The sequence below is a fragment of the Vipera ursinii genome (assembly GCF_947247035.1).
Source record: "Vipera ursinii genome assembly, chromosome: 3".
In the NCBI taxonomy this organism is placed as follows: domain Eukaryota; kingdom Metazoa; phylum Chordata; class Lepidosauria; order Squamata; family Viperidae; genus Vipera; species Vipera ursinii.
The window spans coordinates 30,254,392-30,268,018 of NC_139516.1; the positions used below are offsets into that span (position 1 = coordinate 30,254,392).

A 13,627-nucleotide genomic window follows, 5' to 3' on the forward strand; every position below is an offset into this window, starting at 1 on the left:
TTAATATTTATCTCACAACTTTTTTTAAAAAAGCTCAGAGAAGCATTTTAGCTTTGCACCAAGAAGATTCATCCTTTAGGCAGCAGATATATTTGGAATGGTTAACATCTTAAGTCAAAGTGTCAAGGCAAATTAAAGATAAGACATGTGCCAAGGGACTTACATCTGAGCATAGCTCCAGTAAACCTTCTAAAATACATAACACTTTAATGACAGGAAAGAAATTGAATCAAAGTTCACTGCACTGTCAACCTAATAATCGAACCATTTGCTGCCTTCCAAAGGGATGGGACAGAGCAGTATTGTACCATACATAAGTTTGGTGTATTTGTCAATTACAAAGACATACACTGACAGAGGTCATAGGCAGTGTTTTCCCATACAGTAACCTATGGACACCGAGTTAACCCAATTGCCTAGTTTCACACAATACAATCCATCACCAACTAGCCAGCCGCATTTTGAGCTAACATCCACTACAAATCTACTCAGAGTCAAAAGAGCACAGGGAAAACATTCAACTAACAACTATTAGCAGCCAATTGAAAATAGACACGGTCAAGAAGAAGAAAAAAGGGCTCAAGGTACAGTATCTGCAGACAAATACATTAGTGAACTCAAGAAGCCCTTACCAGCCCTTCCTCTGTCCTGCATCCAACAACCATCCCAATGACCCGAGTCATGTAATCAAGAGCCACAATATGGTCTACCAACTCTATCGCAGGGCTTGTCAGCTGGATGATAGGCACCCTCGGGTCCTAAAAGTGCGCCAAGCGGTCATCTAATCCAGCGTTTCCCAACCTTAGGAACTTGAAGAGGCGTGGACTTCAACTCCCAGAATTCCCCAGCCAGCGTAGCTGGCTGGGGAATTCTGGGAGTTGAAGTCCACGCCTCTTCAAGTTCCTAAGGTTGGGAAACGCTGAATTCTAATCGACTTTGAGCTTATTTTAGATATTCCTCTGGTCAACCCAGGCACTTCGGCGGGGAAACAACGCACCAATTCCCAACGCCGCGGAAGTGGCAGAGGAGGGGGGCAAAGGTTGAGGAAGCAAATCCTTACCCCACTCGGGAGTAGAAGTTCGCGGACACCCAGGCAAAACGGGGGAAAGCCACGCTCGGAGGCCCAGGGGGATAAAGAAGGGGCCTGGTCCCTCTGAGGAGAGACCCCCTGCCTTCCATGGAAGAACCACCTGCTACCAAGCTCTCCTTCTTCCGCATCCACCCCCCCCCCCGCCCCACAAAGACGGGGCCTATTTCAGGCTTTCCCTCGCCCCTCTCCTGAGAAACCCTGAGGAACGTTTACCCAGCCGGAAGAAAAGAGCCCTCCCTCACAACTCAGCGCTTCGCCAGCCCTCTCGAGCAGCACAACGGATTTCTTACCAGCCCTGAAGGCGACGACACCTCAACTAAGATGGCACCCGGTCCAAGCTTAAAGAGCGACTCCCAAAGCCGGGAGCCAACGACGCATGCTCCGAGAGAGAATAGGATTTCTGGGAGTGCGCAGTCACACGAAACCGAACAGGACTACAATTCCCAGGAAGCTGCTGGAGAGCGCCGTTGTGCTCTAATAGGCTCCCGGGTTGAACCGTCTTTGACAAAGGAGGTGACTTTAAATCGCACGCGAACGTCTGGTTTCTGTTTTTTTGTTTTTATTTTTTATTTTTACTGCTTTCGTAGTTGTGGCATTTGTTCTTGGGAAAATAAGTAGAATCGTGGCTTTGACAATACATTTCTTTAGTGGTGTTTCTCACTAAAGATTTTTTCTAGATTGCAGATGTTTGGAACGTGGCTCAAGATCCAAAACGAAACAAACTCACTTGGAATTCCAGCAAACAAAGTTTTTTATTTCAAAAGAAGCGTTTGCAAAGGCTTGGTGGACTGAAACACACACAGGAGTTCAGCCACACCTTACAGAGCTTGTTTAACACATTTTTATATCCTATCCCCGACGCAGATTCCACCTCCCCTATCGCACTCAACACCCCTTCCCTAATCAAACGACAAACTTTCCAGACCGCCTTCAAACTCGGCCCTTTTATGACTCATGGACTTCAATTCCCAGAATTCCTCAGCCAGCGTGCCTGGCTGAGGAATTCTGGGAGTTGAAGTCCATGAGTCATAAAAGGGCCGAGTTTGAAGACCTCTGACCCATTGTCCCTCCCATGTTCCAGGAAGCCCCTTTGTCCATAGCCTATCTTTCACCATCTGGTGTTCTACAGGCCGCTCCTTACAATTTGTAACTTCTGCTTTTTGTATTTGTACTTGTTAATACTTAGATATTATTTTTGATCTTCAGTTGGCTTCTGCTTCAACCTTTAGACTCATTAGAAATTTCTGAATAATACTTTTATTCCTTCCACAGACTTTTTGCTATTATTATAATCATAGAAATTTTTGACACTAGGAAGACATTTTTACTACTTCAACTTTTTCTCGACTTATTTGTATATGTTTTGTGCTACCTATCAATATAATCTTAGTTTGTTTAATATTCAGCAGCAGATCAGCTTTGGTACTCTATTTTTCTATGTTCAGCCAGAGGTTCTTTTATGTCTTCCTCACTTCCATCTGTAAAAGAAGTATACTTATGTATAATATTGCTGGACATCATACAGATTCTTCAGTAGCAAATGAAACAGCCTGGTCCCCTTTCTTTTTTTTAAGGGCTACTACAATTTGTCATTTACTCAGTCAAAAACCTTGTGTAACCATTGGAAGCTCCCTTGCCTTTTTCATTGTCAACCAGAAATTAGCACTGTGATCTCAGGCACACTTGCATCCCATGAATGCATCCTGTATAACTGACAGTTCTATATATTATTGAAGTTTGGATTACAACATCTTGAGGGTTGGTTTACTCACATGATATTAATGCAGTTGTTTAGTAATTTAAAAATTCTGACATTTCCTTTTTTGACACTAGAATGTAAATTGATTTTTTTTCAGATTTTTGGCCACTGCTTGAAAACTCCACGTAGCACTTTGAATGCAAATTCTTGAAAGGTTTTAAACAATTCTGCTGATATTTAACTAACCCCTGCAATTTTGATAATAGCAATATATTTCCTGTTCCTGTTTAATTTCTCTTTCCAGAATGCCTATCTTTAGTTCATTGATTAAATCACTATAATGAACATTGATTTTGTAATCATTTTGTACAGCTGCTCTATATGCATTCATGATATATCTTATTTATATCTTCCTCCTTTGATATTTTTTTCTTTGTTTATATTGTGCACCTCTTTGCATAAAGTTTGCATAACTTTCTTAGATAAAACATTTTATCCTTAATTTCTTTGCATTGCTTATTTAGGTATGACTGTTTTTTTCTGATCCAGGAAACCACTATTTTTGGTTAGCACTAAATGTATGTAATGAAATGTAAAACCAAGAATGAAATTATGAAATATGTCAGGATTTTAAATTCTAGAGTATAGTAGCATAAAGTCCAAACCTCTTAAAAAGCCTTCCCCATTTGTGCCTAATCACAGCACAAACATACCCTGGCAATGTTTTGCCCATCTCATCCCTAGTTTATACATGAGACAGCTATACGTTGTCCTTAGCTGTATTAGTGCTGAAATAGCATTTTCTCCTTGTTATGAGGTACAACCCAGATGATGTATAAAATCTGTTAGAATTTATCAAGCATTAACTTAGAGGGCAACCAGGCCACTGGCAGTGACAAAGAACAGAGGCAATAAAGGCAGGATAGGAATTTGCAGTAGACAGTAAATTTTATGAATAAATTAAGGTAGAAACCATTTTAACTCAACAGTGAAGAAAAACTTTTAATCTGGCTAAAACACCTTGAGCAGAATGTAGTCAAAGGTTAAAAACCTTTCACATGAACAAACATTATTTATATTTTATTTTTACATGTTAAGATTTTCAATAAAACAGATGAAAGGTGATTGTTCTGATGGATGATGCTGAAATAATCTTAAAAGAAACTACAGCTATCAATTATTTACACTTATGGGATGAATTGTAACTTTTCTACATAGATTCAATAATTACATTTCAGGTTTACTCTGGAATAGTAAATGCTATACATTCCAATTGTACCTTAAATTCCCAGAATCTAATAGGATTTTTAGGAAACTTTAGAAATTATGGTATTGAGGAATTAGAATTTAAATATGACCAAGTCGTTAGAACATTGGCTTCTAGTCCATGAGGTTTGGGATTATTTATTTCATGCAGCCATTTGTACAGTACAAAGAGTAAAGAATTTGTTTTTCAGAATTTCAATTGACTGAAAAGGTATTTAAATTATAAACACAATAATCCAAAATTGTTTATTAAACTTAAAAGAAATTATGCCACTTTTGACCAAATCAGTGCCCTGGCTCATCTCACTCACTTCTTCTCAAGGGTAGAAAATCCCCATCCTCCAATTGTTCCTCATAAACATTTTCAGATCAACTTATTCACCTTCTGTACACCCATTCCAATTTGTCTGAATCTGTCTTAAAGTATGGTGCCTAGAATTGGATAGAATACTCAGAGGGATTTAATTCATAATTAAAATAAATATTACTTCTCATGATTTGATAATTATATTTCTGTCAATGCAACATACAACTGCCTTTGTCTTTTTTGCAGCCATATTACATTGCTGAATTACATTTAGTTTGAAATCAACTATTCTATGACTGAGTTCACAAGTAGTACCAAGCCAGGTATCCCCCAAACTATACCAATTCATTTTCTGTTTTTTTTTCTAAGTGAGGTGTTTTACACCTGTCTCAGGTAAATTTCATTCTGCTACTTTCAGTACATTTCTCTACCCCATTGAGATAATTTTGAATTTTATTTCTGTCTTCCAAGGCATTAAGTATCCTAAACAATTTTATGTCACTTGCAAATTTGGCAACATTTTCAATTTCACTTCATCTCTTCATCTAATTAATAAAAATGTTGAAGAATACAGGATTCAAGTCAACTTTGATACGTCTCATTTTCTTCCTTTTGAAATATGCCCTGTCGCCTCTCTCCCTATTCAACCAGGTCTGTTCAGATAGAATAAGTACATAAGAATTTTAGCTGTTTTTCTTTTAGTTTAGTACTTGTTTAAAAATGTGTTGTTGACTGCTTTGAATGTTCTCTGGGCTCAAAGGCAGAATATAAATTGTGTGTTTGTATGCATATAAATGTTATTTGTTTGATTTGCCTTAGTCTGTTGGGTATACTCAGTTACTGAACTGTTATAAAAACAAATGAAGTTATGATTACAAATGTAAGACAATTGTTTAACAGAGAATATAGTTGGAATGAGACTTGCTGGTGAGTGTTGGTTTTTTTCCTTAGTCCAAACATGCCTGGTTCATAACTATGAGAATCTGCTGTCAGCCAGAAGAGTTGGAAGATGATAAGATGATAATTAATAAGCATATTTTACATTCCATTTTAGCTACTCTTCCCACTTTCAAAAGGAAAAAAAATAGATCTTCTATTCCTAATTAAAAAAAAACCTACCCGTATATACTTGAGCATAAGCCGACTCGAATATAAGCCGAGACCCCTAATTTTACCCCCCAAAAATGGAAAAAGTTAGTGACTCGAGTATAAGCCGAGGCTGGGAAATGCAGCAGCTCACCTTATGCTCCTCTCCAGAGATCTTCCCTCAGCAGCGGCCGGCAAAGTAGCTCGCACGCGAAACAAGCCTGGCAGAGGAGCCGGAGCGGCGAGCAGGGCCAGGGCCTTGCAGGATCCGGCCCGGGCGCCTCTGCTCGCCCTCAGCAGCACCTGGCCCGGAATCACATGCGAAACAAGCCCAGCAGAGGAGCCGGAGCGGCGAGCAAAGACGCCCGCCCGGATCCTGCAAGGCCCCGGCCGAGACGCACCCCCAGCAACGGAGCCACTCCGGCTCCTCTGCCGGGCTTGTTTTGCATGTGAGCTACTTTGCCTGACGCTGAGAAGACCCGCTTGGGCACTCGGGTTGGTGTCAGTCTCCGCAGGCCCTTCTCGTTTCCAGGAACGTCAAGCGCGCTTGGCTCCCCACCCCCACGGCAGGGCAGGGCAGAGACTTGCTCGCCCTTCTGACGGCCCTGAAGAGAAACGAAGGGCTTGCAAACTCCCCGCGAGAAGCTGGGCGAAGTGCGCGGCTGGGCGAGTGTGTGCCTGCGCGCGTATTTACGAAAGAAACGCTTCGAGAGTTCTTCTTTCTCCGCCCCCTTGGGGGGAACTCTAGCGACTGCTGTAGCCGCGCTTCTCTTCTCGGCTCCGAAAATAGGGATTTCTACTCTCTCTCTCTCTCTCTCTCTCTCTCTCTCTCTCCCTTCCCCACCCCGCATTCTCCTGCCTCTTCGATTGCGACAATAAAAGGGCGAAGGGTGCGCTGGTTTCTTCCTCCTTCCTCCCCCCCTCCCCTCCCCTCCCCGATTGTCAGGTGTGGCTTCGACTTTAGTTTTTGCCTACGGTGCTAGGGAGTTGCCAGTGGTGGGATTGTTTTCGGAGTTGCGTGCTTGGCCCAGAGGTGCAAACAAAATGTTTGGAAAAAGGGGGGTGAGGTGGGGTGGGGTGGGGTGGAGGAAGCAGTTTGCGAAGCAGCCGAAATGGGGGTATATAGAGGATCCCACCGAGAGAGCCAGCAGAGTTGTTGTCGAAGCGCGTCACACGCCTTTCCAACCACCAGAGAAGGGAGGAATAAGAAAGAAACACACACACACACCAGGAAATCGAGAGCGCCGCCTTAAGTTAAAGGTGGCGGATGGGCCCGAGAAAAAAGGCTGCAAAACTCCAATCTTTTAAAGCGTGCGGTGTTGTTGTGTTTTTTTTTCCTCCCCCCAAAAGTGAACGGCAGCTTTCCGTACTAGTGTATTTGTACTGCCGCGAGTGACAACTGACAAAGCTTGCCGGTGTGATCTTGATTTTGGAACTGATGAAGTCTGTTAACTAATTGATTGGCACTCCGGTCGCTCATCGCCATGAAACTAGACCTTGTTTTTGGTTTTTTTTTTGTACTTTGGGCTGATCAAATGGAATAAATGGAATAAATAAAAACACTGGCATGTCAAGACACCAGCACAAAGACCAAGGTACAAGCAGCTCTCCTTCAGTCATTATTGAAACATTTGATCAGCCCAACTTCTTCTTCTTATTATTATTAAATCTGTTTTTTAACCAAGCGTGACTTCACTGAGCTGAATAGTGCAGGGTTGCCTGCGTGTTTGCTTGTTCCGGGTAGAAAAAACGCTGTTGACCCCGGCATCTTTTGCGGGGATTTCCCATTTCCCGTTGCGAAACCAGCCGAGCCCAAGTCCACCCTTTCTTATTTTTCCACGGCACGCTCGGTGCCTTTCCCACGATCGTGTCTCCTTCAGATCTTACGCAAACTTCCTCGATTTCCTGGTGTGTGTGTGTGTGTGTGTGTGTGTGTTTCTTTCTTATTCCTCCCTTCTCTGGTGGTTGGAAAGGCGTGTGACGCGCTTCGACAACAACTCTGCTGGCTCTCTCGGTGGGAACCTCCCATCCTCTATATACCCCCATTTCAGCTGCTTCGCAAACTGCTTCCTCCACCCCACCCCACCCCACCCCACCTCACCCCCCTTTTTCCAAACATTTTGTTTGCACCTCTGGGCCAAGCACGCAACTCCGAAAACAATCCCACCACTGGCAACTCCCTAGCACCGTAGGCAAAAACTAAAGTCGAAGCCACACCTGACAATCGGGGAGGGGAGGGGAGGGGGGGAGGAAGGAGGAAGAAACCAGCGCACCCTTCGCCCTTTTATTGTCGCAATCGAAGAGGCAGGAGAATGCGGGGTGGGGAGGGGAGAGAGAGAGAGAGAGAGAGTAGAAATCCCTATTTTCGGAGCCGAGAAGAGAAGCGCGGCTACAGCAGTCGCTAGAGTTCCCCCCAAGGGGACGGAGAAAGAAGAACTCTCGGAGCGTTTCTTTCGTAAATACGCGCGCAGGCACACACTCGCCCAGCCGCGTACTTCGCCCAGCTTCTCGCGGGGAGTTTGCAAGCCCTTCGTTTCTCTTCAGGGCCGTCAGAAGGGCGAGCAAGTCTCTGCCCTGCCCTGCCCTGCCGTGGGGGTGGGGAGCCAAGCGCGCTTGACGTTCCTGGAAACGAGAAGGGCCTGCGGAGACTGACACCAACCCGAGTGCCCAAGTGGGTCTTCTCAGCGTCAGGCAAAGTAGCTCACATGCAAAACAAGCCCGGCAGAGGAGCCGGAGCGGCTCCGTTGCTGGTGGTGCGTCTCGGCCGGGGCCTTGCAGGATCCTGGCGGGCGTCTTTGCTCGCCACTCCGGCTCCTCTGCCGGGCTTGTTTCGCATGTGATTCCGGGCCAGGTGCTGCTGAGGGCGAGCAGAGGCGCCCGGGCGACCCCAGCAGCGTCAGGCAAAGTAGCTCGGCCGCACACAAGTCCTCGGTAAGTTCTTTTTTTTTGTTCACTGGAGTATAAGCCGAAGTGGATTTTTCCAGCCCAAAAAGTGGGCTGAAAAATTCGGCTTATACTCAAGTATATACGGTAAGTCTTCTGTTCAGGTTGGAGGTAATGATCACTTCCTGAAGAACAAGTACAATGAAGAGAAGCATAGCTAATTAATCTGGCAATTGCAAGTATGTCAGTAATGTAATGTCTGACTCTCCAGTCTATTAGTAGTAGGTAAGAGATAATTTTCTAGTGTCTTAAAAAGGAAATGACACCATCTAAAAAGTATATATTTTATTCTGGGGGGAGGAGGGGAAACACCATCTATAATAAAAAAAATGAAGAATTACACGGCTGGGCTTACTGCATTTATTTACAGGACCCAATCATAAGTTTAAAAACAAATATTTTAAATAAAAAATTATTTAATCTTTATTTAAAATTCCAGATATGCAGATTAAATTTAATGATTGGACTGAATTCCAACTTAATAAGGCCTCTTCAATTACTATATTAGAAAAAAAATACGTTGAATTAATGGGACATCAGAGGCAGGAACCATAATTCTATGGAACTTTGATGGATTTTATGGCTTATCTCAGTAGCAAGAGATTATAATCAGGTCCTTGACCGATGACTGTAATTGAACCCCAAATTACAGCTGTAAGTCATTATAATCATTTGTCAAGGCATCCACATGACTGGAAGTAATTTTCCAATCTTTCTTGTATTCATCATTAAGTGAACACCATGATCATTAAGTGAAAACCATGGTTGTTAAATGAGCCCATTTGTCTGAATGGGCTTTTTTGCTGGCGACTGGCAAAAAACATCATGAATCCAGACCATGTGATTTCAGAAAAACCCAACTGGCTAAAAGTTGACCAGCCTAACATGGTCATGTGACCCTGAGTGGAGGGGCAGCATTACCCTTTATGATGGGCCATAAAGCACTCATTCCATGACTGTTGTAACTTTGACCAATTGTAAAATGACTAGTCTAAGTGAGGACTACTTGTAGTAAGGTTGGAACTAATAGTTTGAAAACTACTGTGAGAAAATTCTGCTGTGGTCTTCCACTCTCAATAGTCAAGCCTCTGTTGACTCAAAAAGGTGGGAGGAAAAGTCTTAAGAACTTAAACCATAAAGCAAACCTGTCTCCTTTTCTTGTTCTTTTTTCTGCAATAGGAAGATCTGTGTATATATGGTTTCTACTTTCTTTGAAATAAAACAACTTATCTGTAAAAAAAGTAATTTGGCTAACCATGTCTTGTTTACAAATGTCTGATGTAAATTACTTCTGGAATTTGGAATGAAGTATCTGAAAAATCATGCCTAATGTGAAGTTTGAATCTAGAAGATATCAGTTTGAGGGAGGTTGAATGAAGCAAATGCGTAAGAGAATCATCTTATTGGAGTAGAAGAGAAGTTTTATATATTGTCCTTCCAATTTAGAAATAAAGGTAAAGGTAAAGGTTTCCCCACACATGCGTGCTAGTCGTTTTCAACTCTAGGAGACGGTGCTCATCTCCGTTTCAAAGCCGAAGTGCCAGCGTTTGTCCGAGGACGTCTCCGTGGTCATGTGGCTGGCATGACTAGACGCCAAAGGTGCACAGAGCACTGTTACCTGCCCACCGTAGTGGTCCCTATTTTTCTACTTGCATTTTTATGTGCTTTTGAACTGCTAGGTTGGTAGAAGCTGGGACGAGTAACAGGCGCTCACTCTGTTACGTGGCACTCGGGATTCGACCCGCCAAACTGCCAACCATCTGATCGATAAGCTCAGCGTCCTAACCCACTGAGCCACCGCGTCCCTAATTTAGAAATACATCAATTCAAATTTCCAGTTTTGATTGAAGACAGTAGGAAAGTAAGTGTTTGATTGATTGATTCATCACTTTACATACCTCCGATCCCCCAAGATTCCAGGCAGTTTGCAACTATATAGGTTTCTTTACTGCAACCCTAGACAAAAAATGGAGAGTACTATATGTATAGTGCCTGAAAATTCAAAAAGGACAAATGTTCCTATCTTCACAAAAGGAAAGAAAGAAGATTTAGGTAACCATATACTAATTAACCTGATATTGTGCAAAACTCTGTAATAGTTTATTAAGCAATTGTTTGTAAGCATTTAAAAAATAATGCAGTGCTTGGCTGGAGTCATCATGGATTTATCAGGAACCCATTAAGCCAAGCCTACCTGATTCTTAACGTTGTTTATTGATCTATATTGATGGCTAAAATCTGTATACGGACTCTCCATGGAAGAAGATCTCACTATAACTCTGGGATTCCTAAGCAGGACTTGCACTGCTGCAACCTTCAGTAGTACTAAAATTCTCTTCAGTGCCTTATAAGGATGGTATATTTAAAATTAGGGAACAGGATAATAGTAGCTCCTCTAATATATAATGTTTATCTCAGGAGACAGTAGAGATATTAAGTCAAATGCTTGTAATCATGTGAAATGTTAAAACTATTTAACAAAAATATAATTCTTGTCTTCACATAACATATTATGCCCCCAACTACTTATATAATGGCTACAAACATTGGTCTGGTTCATGAAACATACAAGAGCAATTGCTGGTTTCTCCAACACACTGGATAACAAACTACCCAATACCAAATTAGCCTAGCCCTATGTTGTTGAATTCAACCCCAAAAGAATTACTCATACTGCACAAAATTATTGTCAAAGCTTGCATAAATGGTTCTCCAATTTAAATTCTTACTGGACCCTCTACTTTGGAAAAATGTTTATTCAATGATTGTATTTAAAGTTCACATTAATGCATATTTGTGTATTCATGATTTGTTTAATAAATCATACCTGGCTGATTTTAACTAAGCTATCATTTCGTACTGTGTTTCCCTGAAAATAAGACCGGGTCTTATATTTATTTTGCCTCCAAAAGAGGCGGTAGGTCTTATTTTCAGGGGATGTCTTATTTTTTCCCTGACACCTGCCTCGCCTCGCGGTGGTGGCATCGACAGGAACCTGTGTGGCCACTGGCCCACTTCTGTGGTTGTTCGTGACAGAAGGCTGCATGACCCGCTGTGCCATGCCACCACCACAAGGCGAGGCAGGTGGGAGAGGGGGTAGAGCTGTCCCAAGCACCCATAGGTGTCCAAACCCTTTTCGCCCAGAGGGAGACTGGAAGCTTCGTCTGCTTGCAAATGCCGCGCTTGGGAACGGAAGCGATTAGCCCCATCTCAAGCACCCCATTTGTAAGCAGACAAAGCTTCCAATCTCTGTCATTTCTCCGTCCAGGCAAAAAGTATTTGGGTGCCTATGGGGCATTTGGAAATTTCTAGATGCCCAATAGGCACCCAAACACTTTTTGCCCAGAGGGAGAAATGACAGAGATTGAAAGCTTTGTTTGCTTACAAATGGGGTACTTGAGACGGGGCTAATCACTTCCGTTCCCAAGCGCCCCATTTGCAAGCAGACAAAGCTTTCAGTCACCGATATTTCTGTCTGGATGAAAATCGCTCTGTTCCCAAGCACCCCATTTGCAAGCAGACAAAGCTTCCAGTTTCCCTCTGGGTGAAAAATGTGCAGTGCATCCAGATTGCCTGCGTCCCCCCGCCTCTGCCTCTATGCTCAGACTTACTTGTGTTGTGCCAAGGGGCCGGGGGTGGGTGGAGGCTGCAGTTGCTGCTGGACACCGTTGGTCCCCGTGTGTTCGTAGCCACTTGTGCTGGCCACGCCCATCCCTTCAGGCTTATTTTTGGGGTAGGCTTATATTAGTCCCATACCAAAAAAGCAGGCTAGGACTTAATTTTCAGGGTGGGCCTTATTTTCAGGGAAACTCGGTATATTATTGACAAATTATGATAGCTGGTTTTATATAACACAATAAGATAAAACCAAACAAACCACATAATGTATCTAGTAAAAGTACTTCAAGTTTTAGAAAAACAGAACTATAACAGGACATGAATCTCTGTGATATAATAATTCCCGCTTATTTTCTGTGTCCTTTACAATCCTGCAAGCAAAATATTCTACTAAGCTCTTTCATCTCAATAGTCTGCTTATTTTTAACTTGGCTTGAAACCTTAGACTTCTCAATCTATAATCTTCTCCTGCAGTTGGAATTCATTTCAAGATGCTGATGCTTGCCGCTTCAGCCAGAATCAGTCTTGGACCTAAAAATATCCGAAGCCATGATCCCTGATACCAGCCTGCCCATGTTTTAAGATTAGAATTGTGCTCTTAGATCATTAAATTTGCTCCAATTTCAGAAGATGAAGCGTGATATAAAAATATTTGAAAGATCAAAGTTAATAAATATTGTTATTTTGATCAGCTATCATTGTCTGCTTAAAGACTTTCATTTTAGGGAAGTAGTAATATAGCAAGACTTTTACATTAACTGTACCAAAAATTAACTGTGCCAAAATCTGTCCTCCAAATCATAGAAAGTAACAAATCATATGTTTTAGGTATGGTACAACAGTGCTCTGTAAATGATCTGATAAACTGGCTGCTAAGCAGAGAGAATACAACTTCCCATGCCCCTCACTCGAAGCCTTTACAGCAGGGGTGTCAAGTTCGCAACGTCATGTGACGTGTCATGACGTATCATGACTTTTTTGCCATTGTCGGCAATGGGGTAGGTGTGGTTTCATTATGAGGCATCCGGCCCATGGACCAGCAGTTTGACACCCCTGCTTTACAGTCATACAATGGCACAGCTAATGAAAACAAGTCCACCGAGAGTTGTTAGGGAGATGGGGTCAATTGCAAGATAACTAATTTGATGGTTAGATCCAAAGTACTGGTGATGCAGAATTTTCCTGATTAGAAAAAGTTACAGTCTTGGCAGTGGTTTGCTCTCTCAGCTTGCCATTTAGGTCCCCTTAATTAAAAACATCAAAAAAATGACAAAGAAATAATGGTCACATTTGACGTCACTGCAATATTCACATGTATCAACATCGACCTGGCCAAAGAAACCATCTATGATCTACTCACAGAAAATGAAAGCAATAAGGAAAACATATCTAAAGAACACTCCATGTCCACTGATGCTCTCATGAAGCTTCTAGAGTTATGCCTCATAACACACTTCAAATTCAATGGCTAAATCTATCAATAGCTACAAGGCACATCTATGGGATCACACCATCAATTCAGTAATGCATTCACTGGGATCAGTTTTACACGAGAGGAAGCAAAAGAACAATGACTCCCCTTCCTAGATAGTGACATAGGGAAACATGTTAACAGCAA

The 13,627-nt window shown here is 42.4% G+C and overlaps 2 protein-coding genes across 3 annotated transcripts in view; one reads left to right on the forward strand and one right to left on the reverse strand.

Moving 5' to 3' along the window:
* The window catches only part of ITCH (itchy E3 ubiquitin protein ligase), a 56,115-nt gene extending 54,638 nt beyond the window's left edge, over positions 1–1,477 (reverse strand). For both annotated transcript variants that reach the window (XM_083358243.1, XM_083358242.1), the window contains exon 1: positions 1,381–1,477. The gene's annotated coding sequence lies outside the window, so the exon portion shown is untranslated. The remainder of the gene's footprint in view (positions 1–1,380) is intronic.
* PIGU (phosphatidylinositol glycan anchor biosynthesis class U) overlaps positions 1–13,627 on the forward strand; it is a gene marked incomplete at its 5' end in the record, with an annotated part of 662,778 nt that overhangs the window by 115,262 nt on the left and 533,889 nt on the right. The gene's annotated exons all lie outside the window — the stretch shown is intronic.